The sequence below is a fragment of the Dromiciops gliroides genome, chromosome 2 (assembly GCF_019393635.1).
Source record: "Dromiciops gliroides isolate mDroGli1 chromosome 2, mDroGli1.pri, whole genome shotgun sequence".
Classification (NCBI taxonomy): Eukaryota; Metazoa; Chordata; class Mammalia; order Microbiotheria; family Microbiotheriidae; genus Dromiciops; species Dromiciops gliroides.
The window spans coordinates 78,797,721-78,817,420 of NC_057862.1; the positions used below are offsets into that span (position 1 = coordinate 78,797,721).

General features: G+C 40.3%; 1 protein-coding gene across 41 annotated transcripts in view; it reads left to right on the forward strand.

The window, feature by feature from the left end:
- Nucleotides 1-19,700, forward strand: part of SORBS1 (sorbin and SH3 domain containing 1) — a 306,573-nt gene that overhangs the window by 78,150 nt on the left and 208,723 nt on the right. For all 41 annotated transcript variants that reach the window (XM_043988536.1, XM_043988522.1, XM_043988526.1 and 38 more), the window contains exon 2: nt 4,700-4,779. The gene's annotated coding sequence lies outside the window, so the exon portion shown is untranslated. The remainder of the gene's footprint in view (nt 1-4,699; nt 4,780-19,700) is intronic.

Sequence of the window (19,700 nt, forward strand, 5' to 3'; positions counted from 1 at the left end):
GCAGACTAATGAAAGACTCTGGAAATTTGGTGCAGTGATGTTATCCTCTATCTTTTGTGGTTTTTTATTTATTTAAAAATTTTTTTTTTGGTGAGACAGTTGGGATTAAGTGACTTGCCCTGGGTCAAGCAGATAGTAAGTGTCAAGTGTCTGAAGCCGGATTTGAACTCAGGTACTCCTGACTCCAGGGTCAGTGCTTTATCCACTGTACCACCTAGCTGCCCCTATCTTTTTTTATATTAGCAAAAGAAAATGTGAGCTCAATTAGAGATTCCAAGAGGCAGATTAAACCCTTAAAAATTAAGCGGTGTTCTTTTGGTGTGACTCTCCTTACACTTTCAAGCCAAAGGCTAAGGGACAGTATATCTGGCTAAGAAAAATCTGAGTGCCATATGGATAGTCTAGGTGGTCATATGGCCAGTTCAGGTAATAGCCTTGGTTCTCCCCTCTTTTTTGGAAGATGTCCTGGAGACCACAGCGCCTTCTAGGCAACTGCAGGGCTCTGTCTGTCTCTGAGCTTATCCTTAGAAGGATCCACTGCTGGGTGTCAGCTGGTGCTCATCTGGCACAATCATCTGAGTTACTTTGGTTTGCTAGAAGAAGACAGGCTCTTCAGCAGAGCAGCAGGAGAAAATTGGTCTCTATTGTTCACAGTTCATCATCATCCCATTGTATCACAAGATTTATTTGGGATTTTCCCCACTTTAAATGTAAAAATAAGTTGTAACATTGATTTTTATAACTTTGTGTTCCAAATTCTCTTCCTTGGATCACAGGATTTAGAGTTAGATTTAGAGTTAACAGAGACCTTAGACACCAACTAGTCCAATCCTGCATTTCACATATGGACAAAGTGAGGTCCAAAGAGGTATAGCAACTTGCCCAAGGACATATGGGGAATCAGATGGTAGGACCAGGATTTGAACTTTGACTTTAGTTTCTTTGCCTATAAAATGGGGGGAGGAGGTTGGATCAGTTGGACTCTAGACTTGTAAATGATTCTATGTAGAAGCCATTTCCTTGGGGTTAGAATCTAGGGCTCCTTTTATTGCATTATGCTGTCTCTTGGTTCTGTTCTCAATGAGTTGTGAGGGGCTGTAGCATAACCAATAGCAGAATCTCATGAGTAACCAAACTGAATGTGGGAAGGAAAGGTCTTCAGTTGTTTTGACAAGGGGTGGGGAGTTGGAGAAAGTTTTGGAATATGTAGGAGCTTCCTGGGTTTGGGGCCCGCTTGAGGTTCATGTGAAATTGAACAAGGCCCTAGAATCTGTCATGGCTGATCTTGTATTTCACCCCCTGGCAAGATGGCGTAGGATATGCCTTTGTGGCCTTGATTGAACTTCTGTTAGTTCAGTCAGGGTAGAGCTTGTGCCATTTTCCTGACCTGTTCTTCTGGATAAGTAGCAGCAACATGTCCTGATTCCTCAGTATAAGCAAAGCCCAGTGTGGCCATCAGGAAGAGCTCATCTTTTGTAATCAGAGCTTGGCCCCCATTTAACTTGAAAACATTGCCTTGTTTCATCCCATTGAATTCTTGACAGGCAACTACAGAGTTTAGGATCACCATTGACTATACTGATCATAGTGCCTACAGTACCACTTTGGAGGTGTGAATCTGTCCTTGAATACCTGGGCCATGGCTTGGGTGATCAGGTTCATGCCACCTCATCATTGAGGCATCAGTTCCCTTCCTTCCTTCCTTCCTTCCTTCCTTCCTTCCTTCCTTCCTTCCTTCCTTCCTTCCTTCCTTCCTTCCTTCCTTCCTTCCTTCCTTCCTTCCTTCCTCCCTCCCTCCCTCCCTCCCTTCCTTCCTTCCTCCCTTCCTTCCTTCCTTCCTCCCTCCCTTCCTTCCTCCCTCCCTTCCTTCCTTCCTTCCTCCCTCCCTCCCTTCTTTTCTCCCTCCCTCCTTTCCTCCCCCCTTCCTCAATGTTTTATGAATATATATCCTGTCTCTCTCTCTCCTTTTCCCACAACCCTTCCTTATAATAACAATAACAAAACAACTAAGGAATAGCAATGGCAAGTTATGAGACATTCTGCCCTAATCACTGTGCCCTCATCCCAGTTCTATGCCAAGAGAGGAAGGTATATTTCATTATCTGTTCTCTGGGACAATTATTATTGTTGCTTTTTTCAATTACTCAGAATTTGGTTTCCTTTTGGTAATCTTTTCATTGGGTGACCAGTTTCCAACTGTGTGGCTCTTTGGCTGAGGTCAGGACAGACCTTATGTAGAGTCTCAGTGAGAGATTGATCTAGATAGGCTCTGAGAGATCCTTTAGAGTGAAGCTGAAAAAAGGAATCATCCCTGATTCAGCAGTCACTGCCATTTGTTCAGTCTACTGTCCAAGTGCTCTTGGAGAAATCATGGGAGTGAGAGAAGGGCTATAAGTGGTGGGAGGGGTGAGATCACTGAAAGGAAGATCCATTCCTTTGCCCAAAGCATAACTACCTTGGTTTGCAAAACCTGAAGTTCCTTAGAGTTCATCTCAATGGGATGCAATGGAAAGAGTATTGTTGCTCATTTCTACTTGTATGACCTTGGGAAGTGACCTCAACTTGTTTCCTCAGCCACAAAATGAGGGGGGAGGACTGGATAATTTCTAAGTCCTTCTCAGTCCTAAATCTATCATCCCGTGACCTTGGGTGGTGATTTCATCATTGGCACAGTGGGAATAGTGCTAGCTCTGGATTTGGAGTACCTGGGTTCAAAATCAAGCTCTGACACTTCTTGGGCACCTAGGTGGCACAGTGAATAGAGCTCTGGCCCTAGAGTTAGGAGGAGTTGAGTTCAAATCCAGCCTTAGACACTCACTAGCTTTGTGACCCCAGGCAAGTCACTTAACCCTCTTTGCCTCAGTTCCTCATTTGTAAAATGAGCTGGAGAAGGAAATAGCAAACTACTCCAATATCTTTGCCAAGAAAACCTCAAATGGGGGTCACAGAGATTCAGACAGGACTAATCTATTAAACAACAAAAACACCTCTTACCTATATGGCTTTGGCAACTTTCTTCACATTTGGTTTCTTTGTAAAATGAGAAGCATTGGAGTAGATGACTTCTAAGTTTCCTTCCAGCCCAAGATGATCAGTAACCTTATTTGCTGTGCTTCTTATACCATCTGCAAACATTTTTCCTTTGGGGGTGGGGGGTTTGGAACTTGGTCATTGGTTTAACACCAGAATTCAGTGGATTGGATTGCAACAAAGAATATGGAAAAATTGTGCGAGAATTTGACCAAAATATATTAATCCAATTTCAAGTTTGGAAGATTTTGGAACCATTATTATACTTAAACTGAGCAATTCATGGAAAGCTTCTTGTTAAGAAGCAAACCTTTAGGGAAACTCATAACAATTTATTTAACTTTTCCAGTGGGGATCTGGTTTTCCACTCAAAGAAAATATTAGAGAATATGTATGAGAAAGTGGGTTGGACACCTCAAGCGTATTATATTTCATTTGAATAAAGACCGTATGAAGTTTAATGTGGCCATGCCAGTTATCCAGACTAGTATCAGGCATTGGGGAAAGAATACTGGGCTTTATTCCCTCTTTCTCTCTGGTTTCTGGACAAATAAGGTGTTTGATCTTGGGTAAGTTCTTGACCATTTAGGGCCAGGGTTTTCTCACATACAACATGAAGGGATTGGATTAGATGATTTTTAAAGGTCCTTTCCAGCCTATGGATAGGACCAACTGTGAGTGTCAGTGATGCGGATAATTGATGAAGAAATAAATATGGATGCCACCAAGCTCTCTTTTCGAATGCCCTCTCTCTCCCATAGCAACATGAGTCCATGCCAATATGATGGAGAAGGACATGTAGTCCAATAACCTCATTTTACAGATGTGGAAACTGAGGTCCAGGGAAGTTAAGTGATTTGCCTAAGATCACATAGGTTGGAAGTATCAGAAGCAGGACTCTCTGACTCTTTCATCTGTACTATAATACTTTGCTTTCTCTATTCCTGGGTTTTGCTAAGTCATTGATTTTCTCTTCTCCTGAAGGCAGAGCACCAGAAGGATCAGCCATAAGGAAAAGGCAAAGAAGGCTGAGATGGGGCACCATGGGAGATTAGTAGGGAAAAGATGCAGTCCCCACAATCTTTTGCCCCAAGCATTCAAACTGGGATTGAGGTGAATCCTTCTACATTAGCTCCTTTCTATTAAATGACTTGGCAGATACATGCAATTTTCAAATTACAGGGATGCGGAATCAAAGTAGGTTCCATTTTCAGATATACCCCCTTCCAAAGATCCTTTAATCAACAAGCATTTATTAAGTGCTTACTAGGTGTCAGGCATTCCGTTAAGTGCTGGGGATACTGAGAAAAAGTGAAAGACACCCTCAAAGAACTTACATTCTAATGGATATAGCAGGAAATGTCTTGTTCCTTGTGTTAAGCAGGGACCTAAGTTTGTGTGAATGGGGAACCTTCCCTTGAATGTGTGGAAAGTTGCTTATTTCTACTTATATATATAAATGACTCTTTTTCTATGGAAATACAAATTCTTAATCAAAATGGGTTTTTGTGAAAAGATTTTTGCTACCATTTCAGCCTTCCTTGTCAGACTCTAGCAGTAATCCTTTCTTAAACACTTAAACAGAATGTGGCATCTGAATAATGCCTGGGGAAAAAATAACGTGTTGTGATGACTTATTATATTTTTTTGTTTTGTTTTTTAATTTTAGAAGTTGAGTCCAGAGAAGTTTGCACCCGCTCTGCTCAGGACTTCAGCCCCAATGTCTCTTATCTTCACCTCTACTCATTGGTAAGTTTTTGGTTTGTTTGCTTTTTAATGATCCCAGTGGAAAGTGCCCAGATTGGTTTTTTGAATATTTTTCTCCAGGCTGTCTCTTTACATAGTTTGATGACGTCACATTTGAACCGTGTAGTACAATAGAAGGAGCATTGCATGAGACATTACTGGACAGGGGACTCTACTTTGCCACTGCTCGGTGTGTGAACACTGACTAATAAATCACTCTCAGTGTCACAGCTTCCTCAGCTGTCAACTGAAGATAGTTAGTACCTGCCCTGCTTACTTCACAGGATTATTTTGAGCCTGAAAAGAGATGAAGTATGTGAAAGTGATTTGAAAAGTATGAAGTGAAAAAAAAAGAAGAAAAGTATGAAATGCCATTGGAAAATAAGATGTTAATACTTAACTCCAAGACAGGGAGAATGAAACTGGACTGGTGATGTCATTAGGATTCTGGGGGGTGGGGAGGAGGGGGGGGAAGGATTCTCTTGACTGCAAAGTAGAGAGCTGTCCTGGGCCATACAAGCAGTATGGGTCAAAGGTGCTGCTGGATTCCAGGTCCTTATCAGCTCCAGGCTGCCTCTGTTAGCCCCTCTCCCAAGCTGAGATTTAAATGCTTATTGTGACTATAAAGCTCTAGAGTACCACTATAACTGATTCATCCTATGTAGGTATTTTAGGTTTGTAAAAATGTTTTCCTTAGAACAATTCTAGGAAACAAGATGTGTAACTATTGTCTCTATTCTGCAGGTTAGAAAACCAAGTCTTAGAGAAATAAAGGGATATGCCTATAGGCACGCAAGCTAGTAGGTAACAATTGGGACTAGTGTCCAGGGAGTTCCATGTTGGACTTGGAGTCAGGAAGACCTAAGTTTAAATTCTATCTCAGATGCCTACTAGCTCTGTGACTCTGGGCAAGTCATTTAACCTGTCTCATCTTCACTTTCCTCATCTGTAAAATGGGGATAAAAATAACACCAACGGGGGTGGCTAGGTGGCGAAGTGGATAAAGCACCGGCCCTGGATTCAGGAGTACCTGAGTTCAAATCCGACCTCAGACACTTGACACTTACTAGCTGTGTGACCCTGGGCAAGTCACTTAACCCCCATTGCCCCGCAAAAAAAATAAAATAAAATAACACCAACATGGGGGCAGCTAGGTGGTACAGTGGATAAAGCACCAGCCCTAGATTCAGGAGGACCCAAGTCCAAATCCAGCCACAGACACTTGACACTTACTAGCTGTGTGATCCTGGGCAAGTCACTTAACCCTCATTGCCCTGCAAAAAAAATAACACCAACATCACATGGTTTTTGTGAGGATCAAAACACATAGTTGTGCCTGGTACATACAAGGTGCTATATAAAAGGTTGTTTTGATAATGGTGGTGGTGGTGGTGAGGATCAAATGTGTTGACAAATGTAAAGCACTTTGCTGACCTCAAAGCACCATATAGATGTTAGCTAGTTTCCCTTCATTTTCTCCTTTCTCCATCCCACACTGGCTATTGTTTCAAAGGAAGAGATTTTCTCTTGAAAGATTAATTAAACTACACTTCAGAATTACCTTCCCCTTTATTTCAGATTAGGTAAGTTCACAATTAACAAATGCTCCTCCTCCCCAGAGAGCTACTTAATTGTTCTTCGCAGCAGAGGTTCATCCCTGTTTCTATGACAATTTACAGAGGTAAAAAAAGCTCCTGTAATCATGATGTGCTCTGAGGCCAGAATTAGAATGTGTAAGAGAATTTATAGTTGTTGGATGAATTGTAGGCCTCTTCTGAGAACTTTGCACTTTTAATTTAGGGGAAGGTGTTTAGGAAGGCTGAGGGAGACAGCAATATCACCTTACTCCGGTTAGCCACTGTAGTAAAAAGCTGAACTCTGTGAGCACAGCATCTGCCTTGTTTTAGCTATCTGGGGTTGGCTGGGAGAGTTTGATTCCAGAATGAAATTGGCTTTGGCTCTCTGAGGGCCATCGGTGCCTCTATTCTTCTAGTGGATGTTGGTATCTGTTCTATAAAATTCCCAATATTCACACACACACACACACACACACACACACACACACACACACACACACGGAATTTGATTGATCTCTCACTTGATGACCTTGAGTCTAGGTTTTTATTCCTCTGGGTTTCAATCCAGTGTTCCAAGACACAATTGCACCTGAGATGGCTCTCATTGTAGAAGGAGATTTGGCCCTTGGGAACTCGGGTTGGCTCTTTTGTAGCTGCTTACAACTTGATGGGTATGCGTATTATTCAATTTATACCAGTTTAGTTTGGTTGGGCTTATTTAACTTCAGCTTGAAAACCTACACTTGTGCCCTTGGTCTTTAATTTTTTGCTTTGTCTATTTATTTGTAATTGAACAAAGTAGGGGGAACATTAACCTCAGGTGTGCTGAGTAGTAGATCTTAAAATATTTAACAAAAAAATTGTTGTCATTATTCAATCATGTTCTGCTCTACATGACCTCATGGACTTTGTCCATGGGCTTTTCTTGGCAAAGATACTGGAATGGTTTGCCATTTCCTTCTCCAGTGTCCCCATTTTACAGGTGAAGAACTGAGGCAAATAGAGGCTAAGTGTTTTGCTGAGGGTCACACAGCTAATAAACGTCTGAAGCCAGATTTGAATTCATATCTTTCTGACCTCAGGTCCAGTGCTTCATCTACTATATCACCTAGCTGCCCAGGGATACTCCAAGTCAAATGAGTTGTTGGAGAATATTCATAGACCATTTAAAGATCCAATATGTTAGTGTCTTCTCCCAACCCCCACTAAAAGCAACAACAAAAACCTAAACTTTCTATCTCCCTTCATTCCTTGTAGGTATTTTGTATATGATGTGTGCTTACATAAATGTTCATTGAGTCATTATCTCAGGATTTAGAATCTTAGGGTTGGAAGAAGTGACTTAGTGAATAAATGGAGACTTTCTTTTAATCAGCCTTTTGATTAAATGTCATCAAATCACTGACCAACTGGGAGTCACCTTATTCTAATTCCAGTTGCGACACTAACTAGCTTTTTTTCTCTCAGTTTTTCTCATCTGTAAAATGAGATTAGCTTCTATGATTGCAATGGAGTATGTAGACTTTAATATTCCATGATGCATGAATCCTCCTTTATCCTGGGAAGGAATAAGTCACCAAAAATGCAACATTCAAATCTGTTTTGACTAACTTTATTCATCAGAGATTTGAAGTGCTCCTAGAGAGGCAAGTGCCAGTACAATAGGCACTTCGACTTCCTTTGAAACAAGTCTAGAATGATAGCTATTTAGATATTTAGAGGCTGGATGTACTTTGGCTCTTGCTCATTTCTCCAGATCACTAAAACAGTCCTTGACTGATCTGGGGCTCCTGATTATTGGAAAACATTGATTTCTGAGTCACTGGATAAGCTCATTTGTCATGGGCTACAGTTTTGATTAACCAAGGCCCTATGATGAAAAAAGGCAGGGAACAAGTAAATAAATTAGTAAAGTCTTTTTCAAGAGCCCCAAGTGAGGAGAACATATGTGATAGACATTTTGCCGTGAGAGTTACCAACAAGAATGACAGAGGACTGAGGATCTCACTTCTAGCAAGTATGGAGGGTGAGCAGGATTTTGTAATAACCTAGGGAGGGTGCGTTGTTGTCTCTGTCAGTGACAAGATGTAGTGATATACACAGAAAGTACAGGGTGGTCTCATCATGAGAGTAGAATATGAAAGAGCTAAAGGAGTGTTGCTCTATTTGCCAGTATATTAAAGAGGAGAATGAAATGTCTTAGTAAAGAATTAAAGAGGTACTTCAAAGGATCGTGAAGCTGAAAGGGCAGAAGAAGATTCTAACCTCTGTTAGAAGTTTGCAGGGTGGAAGAATGTGACACAGAGAAGGGGGAAGAAGAAGGACCAGTAACTGTTGGAGTTGCACAATAAATTTGAAACTCTTCCCATGGATGGTTATAGGTGCATTCACAGAAGAGGAGACACCTTGATGATGATATTGCATAAAATGATAATGAGGACCTATGGGGGTCACCAAAGGATAAAATATCCAGTATTGGATGGCAGAAAAACTGTGGTAGTTGGTAATTCCTTGCTGAGGAGGTTCATTCATTGAAAGAGGAGGGCTTTAGAAGAGAAAAGCAGGCTTGGGAAGTCAACAGCTGGTTGGGAAGATGGTATCTGCAGGACAGGGTGAAATTTGTATTTCTGGACCACCACTTAAGATCTAGGAATGATGAGTTCTTGGCCACAGATGAAGTGCATCAGAATCCAGATTTTAAAGAAAAAAAAATGCCCAGAGTTCTATAAATCTGATCAAGACATTTTTAACTGTAAATGGAGAGGGAGGGAATAATTGTTTACATGTATCTGTCAAGCCAGATACCACAGAAAAGAGTAACAGTAGAGAGGAATGCTAATTCATTGGAGATAATATCTCTGTGTTCTCAAATGTCTTATAAACAGATGCACAAGCTAGGTGGTACAGTGGATAGAGTGCTGGGCCTAGAGTCAGGAAGACACCTCTTCTGGAGTTGAAATCTGGCCTCAGATACTTACCAGCTGTGTGACACTGGGCAAGTCACTTAATCCTTTTTGCCTTGGTTTTCCTCATCTGGAAAATAAGCTGGAGAAGGAATGGCAAACCACTCCAGTGTCTTTGCCAAGAAAACCCCAAAGTGGGGTCAAAAAGAGCCAGATATGGCTAAAACTACTGGATAACAACAACAAATGTGTTATAAAGAAAGTGAACTAGAGACCTTAATCCAAGATGGAAAATTTAACTGAGATGGGGCAGGATGGGACTCTCGACAGAAATATACTTCTGTAAGAGAATACCTTATCCAGAAGGAACCATTTAGATAAAATGAGTGATTGAATAATATTAAAATGGAAGAAAATATGCTCATGTGAAGAAATCCACAAACCATAGAAGGGTATGAATGAGTGGATAGATGCATGCATGAATGAATGGATGGATGGATGGATGGATGCATGAATAGATGGATAGATGGATGGATTGATTAATGAGAAAAACACTTAAGTTCTCACTGTGTGTCTAGCTCTGTTTTCACTTCTGGGAATATAAATATAAAAGTGAGATAGACATTGCCCCCAAGGAACTGGCTATACTTATAGGGAAGTGCTGACCAAGGAGGAGTATTGTAGTTGGGAAAGTTACTAGCAGTGATTATAATAAGCTTTGAGGGAGGAGATTGAAACACACTCTCTAGTAACAATGGCAGTATTGATTTGATTATATTTTCAGAGCTGGAAGAAGAGAGGAGGACTGGAAAGTTTAAATGAGGTGGTAGGGTGGATGGCCACATCATGGTGGAGATGTAAACTGAAGCATGGCTGGGGCCAGCTACATAGAGTGGACCATGTGAGTTACTCATCAGTCATGAGACCTAGAATGGGAGTTCCAAAGCTGAAAGGGTTAAGTCCTCCAGGGAGGGAATTATCTCTTCTGGTCTTGGGGTAAAGCAGCAGAAGAATTGGTAAGAATATGGTAGGGGTTAGAAAGCATTGCAGAGCATTTGGGTGAAGTTCTGGAGTGAGAAATGAAAGCAACATATCCATGGCTATACCCAGCTAGAAGGAGAAAAGAGGCGAGGCTTTCAGAAAACAGATCACAAACCTAACACAGAAACATGCAACAGTCAATGATGGTGGGTGGCTAGGTGGCACAGTGGATAAAGCACCAGCCCTAGATTCAGGAGTACCTGAGTTCAAATCCAGCCTCAGACACTTGACACTTACTAGCTGTGTGACCCTGGGCAAGTCACTTTGCCCCACAAAAAACAAACAAAAAAACAAAAACAGTCAATGATGGGACATCTCAATTATGTAAGACATCTCTGTCAAAGCAGAGGTTGCTGATAAATTCTGGTAGTAATGTAATGATAATTTCATTTTTCAAAATGTAGAGGAATTGATGAAGATAATAACTATTCTGGATCTGATTCTCATCAATAAAGGAAAGAATTGGTTGCTGCCAGTTAAAATGTTATCCAGATTTTTTTAAACTAGAAACTGGTAACTTGTCATCAATTCCTGGAAACATTCTAAAACATACTTTTAAAAGGATCCCTCACATTGATTTAGGAAGGGAAGAAAGGATCGCTGAGAGCTAACATGGCTTTATCAAGAATAGGCCCCATCAGATTATTTCGTTTTACAAGGTTACTGGACTAGAAACATGGACTAACAGATAAGTTGTTGATCTATGAGTCAGGAAGACCTGAGTGCTAGCTGAACTTTTTGCTAACGGTGTGACCATGAGAAAATTACTTAATCTCTCTGAAGCTCAAGCAACTCTTTAAGACAGTAATTTATAGATGAGCTGCAATCAGTGTTAGTAGAGGGAATTTCTACCCATGAAATCACATACTGATGAATTGACTAGGCTATTATTTCAGAGGAATGTTGTGAACATAGCATAGGTGGATTTAAGCGAGGTATTTGACAAAGACTTATATGTTATCCTTATAAATAATATAGTGTAGAGATGTTTGTAGATGATAGTATGGTTACAAAGACTTGGAGTTGCTTAAATGTCTAGATACAAAAAAAGGTCATTAATGGTCATTGTCACCTTGGAGAGGAGTGTCTTGTGGAATGCCCTGGAAATCTGACCTGGGGCTGTAGGCTGTTCTACAGGTGTTGCATTTTTTAAAATTTGGAGTTTTTAAAATCAGTGGCTTGGATGAAGGCATATGAAATATGTTTATCAAATTTACAGGTGACATTAAGCTGAGAGAGAGCGATAGCTAATGTGTATGACAGATTTAGGATCTAAACAGATGTTAAGAAGCCAGAATGTGGCATTAAATTTAATAACATGAAATCTAGGGGGCAGCTAGATGATGCAGTGGACAAAGCACCAACCCTGGATTCAGGAGGACCTGAGTTCAAATCTGACCTCAGACCCTTGATACTTTCTAGCTGTGTGACCCTGGGCAAGGCACTTAATCCCTATTGCCCTGCAAAAAACAAAAAAGAACTCTAACAGAGATAAACATGTTGTTGTTTGGTCATTTTTCAGATGTGTCTGGCAATTTGTGACCCCATTTAGGATTTTCTTGGCAAAGATACTGGAATGGTTTGTCATTTCCTTCTCCAGGTCATTTTACAGATGAGGAAACTGAGGCAAACAGAGTTAAATAACTTGTCCAGGGTCACATAAAGCTAGTAAGTGTCAGAAAGCAGATTTGAACTCAGGTCTTCATAACTCCAGACCCGGCTCTCTATACACTGTGCCACCTAGCTGCCCCTAGAGATAAATATAAAGTTCTACAATTGGATTTGAAAACAAAACAAAACAAAACAAAACTCACTTTACAAGTGCAAGATGTGGTTGATAATGGTCTTTGTGAGAAAAGCAGGGGGTTTTAGCGGATGATAAATTCAATATGAGTTAGTGGTGCAATATAGCCAAAAAAGGCAGTGTAATCAGAGGTTGCATTCAGAGGAACAGTGTCTACAAGAGAAGCGGTGGTTCCATTGGACTTTGCCTGCTTAATGACACATCTATGGCATTATTTTCAGTTCTGGGTGCCATATTTTAGGAAACACATCGATAAGCTAAAGAAGTCAGCCATATTGGTGATGAGCCTTTTGAGAATGAGATTATGCCATATGAGGACAGCTTGAAAGACATGGAGATGTTTAGCCATGAGACAAGAACACTTGGGGGGAACAGGATAGCTGTCTTTAATTGAAGGACTGTCTCAAGGAGTAAAAGATTAGACTTGTCCAGCTTGACCCTAAGAGGGCAGAACTAGGGGTGTTAGGTAGTAGCTGCCAAGAGGTAAATGTGGCTCTTGATGTTGGGAAAAAATCCTAACAATTAGAGCTATTGACAAGCAGTGTGGGCTGCCTTACAGGCAATGGGTTTCCACTCACTAGAGGTCTTCAAGCAAGTGTCAGATAAATATATATTGGTTATATGGGGGAGGGGAATTCTTGTTCAGCTACAAGTGGAGACTAGATGGCCTCAAGTCCCTTCTAACCCCAAGGTTCTAGGGGTTAGGACCCTGTTCGTTGTCCCTGGCTTTGCCTGCCATTGTAGAAAATTGCTAATCCTTTTTTTCTACAGCTTCATCCTGTCCCTACCTGTTAATAAACTGTAAGAAAACCTTTATAGTAAATTCATTGAATGCCTGAATGGGAGGGAGAGTGGTTATTAATGGCTTCCAAAACAAAATGCCACAAATGGTAGGGCTTTTTGGATGTCACATGAGTGATGAATTCATTGAGACCCTTGGAATGTATTCTGCCAGGACAGTTTCAGTAAGTGGCAGCTCAGTGTAGTTTCTCTTGTGACAGGTCTTATGAAGCTGTTGCATTGATGAGTGTAAATAGAGGTTTCCTTTCCCCAGGCACTGTTAGGGGCCAAGGGGAAATGCTCTCCTGCCAAAGCAACTGAATCATACGGCAAATCAAAATCATTCAGTATAGCAATGACCTCTCATAGATCTTGGCTCTTCTCCAAGCCTTTTTTGAACAAGCAGGCTGTTGTAGCACAGCCACTGATTGCATATAAAAATAAGATATTTTATTCCTTCTTGTGACTATAATTTAGGGAGGGAAAAGTACATTTTCTCTTCCCCTCCACCCACCCTAATTTCCTGGTTCCACCATAGGCTGTCTCCAAAACAAGGGACTATCTCGACATCCTCTCCAGCAATTATAGCCCATTCACAGGAGGAAGACATCTCAATAGTTAGATTTGATGAATTTGGCATCAGCATCATTAGATGCCCGCTTTGCAGCCATGCTCTCATCATGAAATCCCTTCATCAGCAGGGAGATGAGTCATTCTTTGTTTATCTTATGCCACAAGAATTTCTCTTGTCTAAAGAGTGCAGTCACGCTCTCATCAAAGATCATTTCTGCCGAGGTAGGCTCAAAGGAACGCTCATGTCATCCTGCACTTTCATAATGATCACCAAAGTCCATGATCCAAATAAAACCATTGTACCTCTGAATTTCTCGGGAAGGGATTCATCCAATATGCCTCAGCAGTAGGGCTGCTGTTCCTCCCTGACAACCCTTTTACAGTAGATTTTCATGTCGATAGAACAGGCAGGAAGTAGAGGATTTCCCCCTCCATCTTCTATAGTCTGAATAAGATGAGGTAGTGTAGTTATGTGTGTGTATATATATATATATATATATATATATAATCAGTTTTACTGAAAATGATGACTTGTAGATTATGCCTAACAGGGATTGACTAACTGGTCTTTTTTTCTTCTTCTTCAATACATGTTCCTAAAAAAAAATGCATGTTCTTAGAACTTTGTAGCAAAGAATAAAAGTGAGAAAAGGTTCATAGATAAGGAGCTGAAGGGATTTCTGAGACCTCCTTGGGAGTCGGGCTATCTTTTACCTTTCTTTGTATCCCTAGCACTTAATACTGAGTCTGGCGCATAGTAGGCACTTAATGAATGTGTATTGACTGACTTTCACCTAGTTTCAGCCCCATCATTTTCTAGTTGAGGACACTGAGACCCAGAGAAGTTAAGCAATTCTCCCAAAGTAAGCCATCTAGGCACTTGAGTAGAGCATTGGGCCTGGAGTCAGGAAGAGCTGAGTTCAAATCCAGCTTCAGAAATGCATTACCTAAAAAACAACTGGTAAACTGTCTGCCTCAGTTTCTTCAAATGAAAAATGGGGACAGCAACAGCACTTACCTCCTAGGATTGTGGTGAGAATTAGAGGAGATGATATCAGAGGGCTTAGTACAGTGCCTGACAAACTGTAGGCACTCAATAAATTCTTATTCTCTTCCTTTTCCTTCCCCAAGATCACACTGGTAAAAGTGAGATGTGACCCCAGGCCCTCTAACTCTAAAGAAAGTGTTCAACGCATTGTACCATGTTACTAGTTTTAGGTGGTTTCCCAGAAAAGGAAATCTATTACTAACACAAATCAATATAGTTTCTTTACAAAGACCACCACAAAAGGAAGGCAGCAATTTAAAAGTTTCATAATGTGCCTTATGTTCAGCTAACTGAGAAAATTTGACATGTGAACTGGAGACAAAAAATATATTGGATAAAAACACTACAAAGTAAGGATTTTTTCCACTTAAACTGTTATTTTCTGGTATCTCCCTCACTGGGCTGTTGTGAGGTTCAAAGGGGATAATGTATGTAAAGCTCTTTGCAAAACTTAAGGGATTACATGTCAGTCATTATTATGATTCCATATTAAAAGGCTCAGATGATCAAACCATTTTGAGCACAGGCAATATCCAGGAAAGTATAGTAATTTACTTATGAATAAATTACATGCTATACTTTTCATGTATCAATGGGCTTTAATTCTGCAAAAAGATACTTTAAGAAGGACTTCATTTACATTTCCTTGAGAATATTTGTGTTTTCTATTGTTTTAGAATTTCTGGAAATTTTTTATTTTTACCTTTAAGACTCTAACTCTTAACTTAATAAACTATTCATTTCTTTTTGCAATTTCTCCATTATTTGATTATGCAAATGAGCCCCAAATCCTGCTACCCTTTCCCATTCTATTTTTATTCCATGATACTGTGATTCTTTATCATTTGTAGGTTTCTTCTCAGTTTTATTACCACTTGTGACCTTCTAAATCTGAACAGAAGTATAGAAAGTCAATCAAGTTTTTTTTTAATCACATTGCACTGAAATGAATGTTTTTAATTACACACAATCACTTATAGTTTTAATTTGAGATATGTAAAGGGTCAATGATATAATGGAATAGGGTTTCTAACTTGTAATTTAGAATATTTGTGATAATATCATGGACCTTTTAGGGAAAAAATAAACCTTTATCTTCATCTGGCCACATGGAGAGCCTAATCTTATAGAGTTCCCAGAAGTTCCTCTGCAATTTCATTTAGGGACATTAAAAATAAATGCAAGAATTAGGAAAACGATATATACAATGACTGTAACAATGTAAGCAACACTAAAAAGCAGAGGAATTCATGTTCATTGCAATCATTAATTATAGTCTTGGAAGCTGAAAGATGAAACACATTCCCCAATTCTTGGGAAAGAAGTAGGGAAATATGGGATCAGGTTATCTACTTTGTCAGACATGTCAGACATGATCCTTTGGTCATTTGGTTTTATTTATTTTCTTTTTTACAGGGGATGGTTTAGTTGAAAGGATGTAATGTGATAGATTGGGAGATATTGTTCTACCCTGGACTTGGTTTCCCTCTTCTGCTGGACAGGGGACAAATTGATTCTTGAGATCAAGAGAGTAAGGGATAGCTATATTTCTTCTATTATTCCTTCAAGAAAAAAATCTTGCCACCTTTTTCCCTTTTTCTGACCTACATCATAATTGTGCACAACAATAATTACTCATTTCTAAAGCATTTTAAGGTTTATAGAGTGTTTTCCTCACAGGAATCTGTGAAGTAGGCCATGTAAGTATTATATTTTTGCTTTTAAAGAAGGCAATAATAACATTTTTAAACAAAATAAAGATAACTTTAATCCATAGGGTCAGTGTTGATTTAGTCTAGAAGATATCACTTAAAGGTCAAAGAGAGGCTTAGTTTAAGGCCTCAAATAATAGATTTACATTCCTAGAGATAACACACTTCTTTGTAGTCTGGCTTCTGACCTCCTCATTCAACAAAAAAATCTCTTTCTAAAGTTACTAATGACCTCTTAGTTGCCATAGCTAATGACCTTTTCTTTATCCTCCTCCTTGATTTTGACAACCTAGGTTTTTGTGACACTGCTCTCTCCTTTACCTGTCTCGTCTTGCCTGTTTGATCTCTCTTCTGTCTCCTTTGCTAGATCTTTATCCAGGTCCTGCCTGCTAACTGTGGGGGGTCCCCTAAGGCTCTGTTCTGGGCCCTCTTCCCTTCTCCCTCTATACAATTTCACTTGGTGATCATATTAGCAACTGTGGTTTCAATGATCACCTTTATGTAGATGATTCTCTGATCTCTTTGCCAGTCCTGACATCTATGGTGACCTCAATTCCTGTGTCTCCAATTGCCTTTTGGACATCTCAAACTGGATGTTCCCTAGACATCTTAAACTCAACACATTCAAAACCAAATTTGTTACTTTCCCCAGAACTTTCTCCTTTTTAAAATTTTCCTATTATTTTGGAGGTACCTACCACGATCCTCCCAGACATCCAGGCTGTCATCCTTGACCATTTACTCTCTTTTCGACTCATGCCTAATCATCAAGTCCTATTGTTTTTACCTTTGTAACATCTCTCATGTATGCCCCTTCTCTCTTCTGACTTTATAACCAGACTGGCAGAGGACCTCATTACCTCAGGCCTGATCTCTTGTGATAACTCTCCTGCTGGTTTGATCTTCTGGCCTCAAATCTCTTCCCCACGCCCGTCCATCCTTCACTTAGCTGTCCAATTGATCTTCCTAAAATGCAGGTCTGACAATATCACAAACCCCGCACCCTTCATTCAGAAAAACTCCAGTGGCTCCCTATGGCTTCCAGGCTCAAATTTTAAATCCTCTGTTTGACTTTTAAAACCCTTCATAGGGGCACTGGCCCTGGTTTCAGGAGGACCTGAGTTCAAATCCGGCCTCAGACACTTAACACTTACTGGCTGTGTGACCCTGGGCAAGTTACTTAACCCCAATTGCCTCACAAAAAAAGGAAAAAAAAGAAAATCCTTCATAACCTGGCACCTTCCTGCCTTGCTAGTCTTCTTACACCTCCACACAGTTGGATCCATTAACACTGGGATCCCTGCTCTTAATTACATAGGACACTCTGTCTCCCAACTTGGAGCATCTTCACCATCTGTGCCCCATGTCTGGAATACTCTCCCTCCTGGCTTCTCTGGCTTCCTTCAAGTCTCAGATAACATCCCACTTTCTGCAAGAAGCCTCTCCTAGTCCTCCATACTCTTAGTGACTTTCCTTTGAGAACTCTCTCAATTTATCCCGTCTATATCTCCTCCTTACATTGATAGTCTCCCTCATTAGATTGTCAACTCCTTGAGGGTAGAGTTTGGAGCTTTCTTTGTATTCCCAGCATTTGGCACTGTGCCTAGAATATAGTAGGTATATAATAAATGCATAGTAGGTACACAATAAATAGTTGGCTGACTGATATCAGTGATGGAAAGTTCTCTCAATGAGTATCTCTGAATTTGTATATGTCAACTCAAGTCCTTACCTCTTTCTGACTGTTTATATTAACTCCCATTCTGTACAGCATTTCCTCTGTTCTTGCAGACTCATTTAACTCCAGTTCATTTTGGACTGGTGAAGAACATATTCCTTTCCTTTTAGGTCATTTCCCTTTGTGTGACATTGAATTTTGAATTACTCAAGGGGACAGGCACCATATCTTCTATTGTTCTTGTACCCTGTCACACTATTTAATAAACACTGGCTGAGGCAGTGAATGATCGATTTAATTTCTCCCATTTGTGAGGAAAGCAGAGGTTTAAAGGTAGGTGCACCTCTACCCTGCTGCCAACCTGTTGACAATCCATCAACTATTAACTGTGTGGAAACGAGTAGAAAGGAATGATGGTGTATTTTAGGACTCTTCATAGCAACAAATTATAGCTTAAAGCTACAATGATATGTTATCTCATTCCTCTCTTAGGAGGAAGAATGTATCCTGGCTAACTAAGCATCTTTCCTCTGCTTGCTGCCAAGTATACCACCACCCTTACCTCACTGTTTCCCTTTCCTTTTCCTGGTTTGTCCCAGTTGATCTTTTGTGGGATGAGTAGCAGTAACTGTTACTAAGTAAATATGGAAAGGTCTCTGGATTAGCTTATCCAAGATTAGAAATTTTGGATAGCTAAAGGTGTCCTCTTGCCTCAGCCTAGTCTGCTGTTCTCTAAAGCCTTCCCAACCCCTTGGCATACCCTACTTGCTATTTAGAATTTTATTTTTTCCAAATTACATGTCAAATCAAATTTTGACATCAATTTTAATAAAAACTTTGTGTTCCAACTTCTCTTCCTCCCTCCCTCCCCCACTCCCCAAGAACTGAAGCAATCATACCCTACTTGCCAAGAGAGGAATGAGCAGGTATTAAAGAGAAGCCTCGAAGAGTGAGACTATGATCTGATCAGAAAAATGCAAAGAACATCCAGAAAGGGAGAATCTAAAATTAAGACAATTATGGTCATATTAAAACCTTTAGGAGGGGCAGTTGGGTATGGCAGAGTGACCAGAGGAAGTAGAAGGTTTGGGCTTGAAGCCAAATTCTGATGCCCCATCATGTCAGGACCCTTAGCTTCTCTGCCCCTCAGTTTCCCTCATTGTTAAAATAAGAATGGCAATGACAGTAGCAGATGCTTATAGTTCTTTAATCTCTTTTCCTCCTCAGCCATGTGAAGTAGGTTCAATAGAAGTCTAATCACCATTTCTTAGGTGAGAAACCTGAGCACCAGAGAAGTGAAATGATTTGTCCATGGTTTGGAAAATCTAATCAAGGATTTAAGTTCAGGGATTTCCTGAGTCCAAAGCTCAAGCTCTGTCCACCACAGCATGCTGGGTAATAACACTTGCTTGACCTAACTCCAAGTTGTTGTGTGGGAAGCTATGTGTGTGTTATTAGGAATTTTTTTTTCAAGGAGGAAGAGGAGATTTCCAAAGCAAGTTAGAATCACAGACTGTTAGAACTGGAAGAGACCATAGAGATCTCTGTTCTAAGCCCTGCATTTTTACAAATGAGAGGGACTTTGCACACAAGTGCTCCAGAACAGGAGTGGACAAATTGAAAATGGAGACCAGCATGTAGTCCAGTGAGCCTGGGTTGCCTGAAGGAGAGTGGTATTAAAAAAAGGCTACAAAAGTCAATTGGAGGGGGAGCACCAGCCCTGAATTCAGGAGGACCTGAGTTCAAATCTGGCCTCAGATACTTAACATTAGCTGTGTGACCCTGGGCAAGTCACTTGACCCTCATTG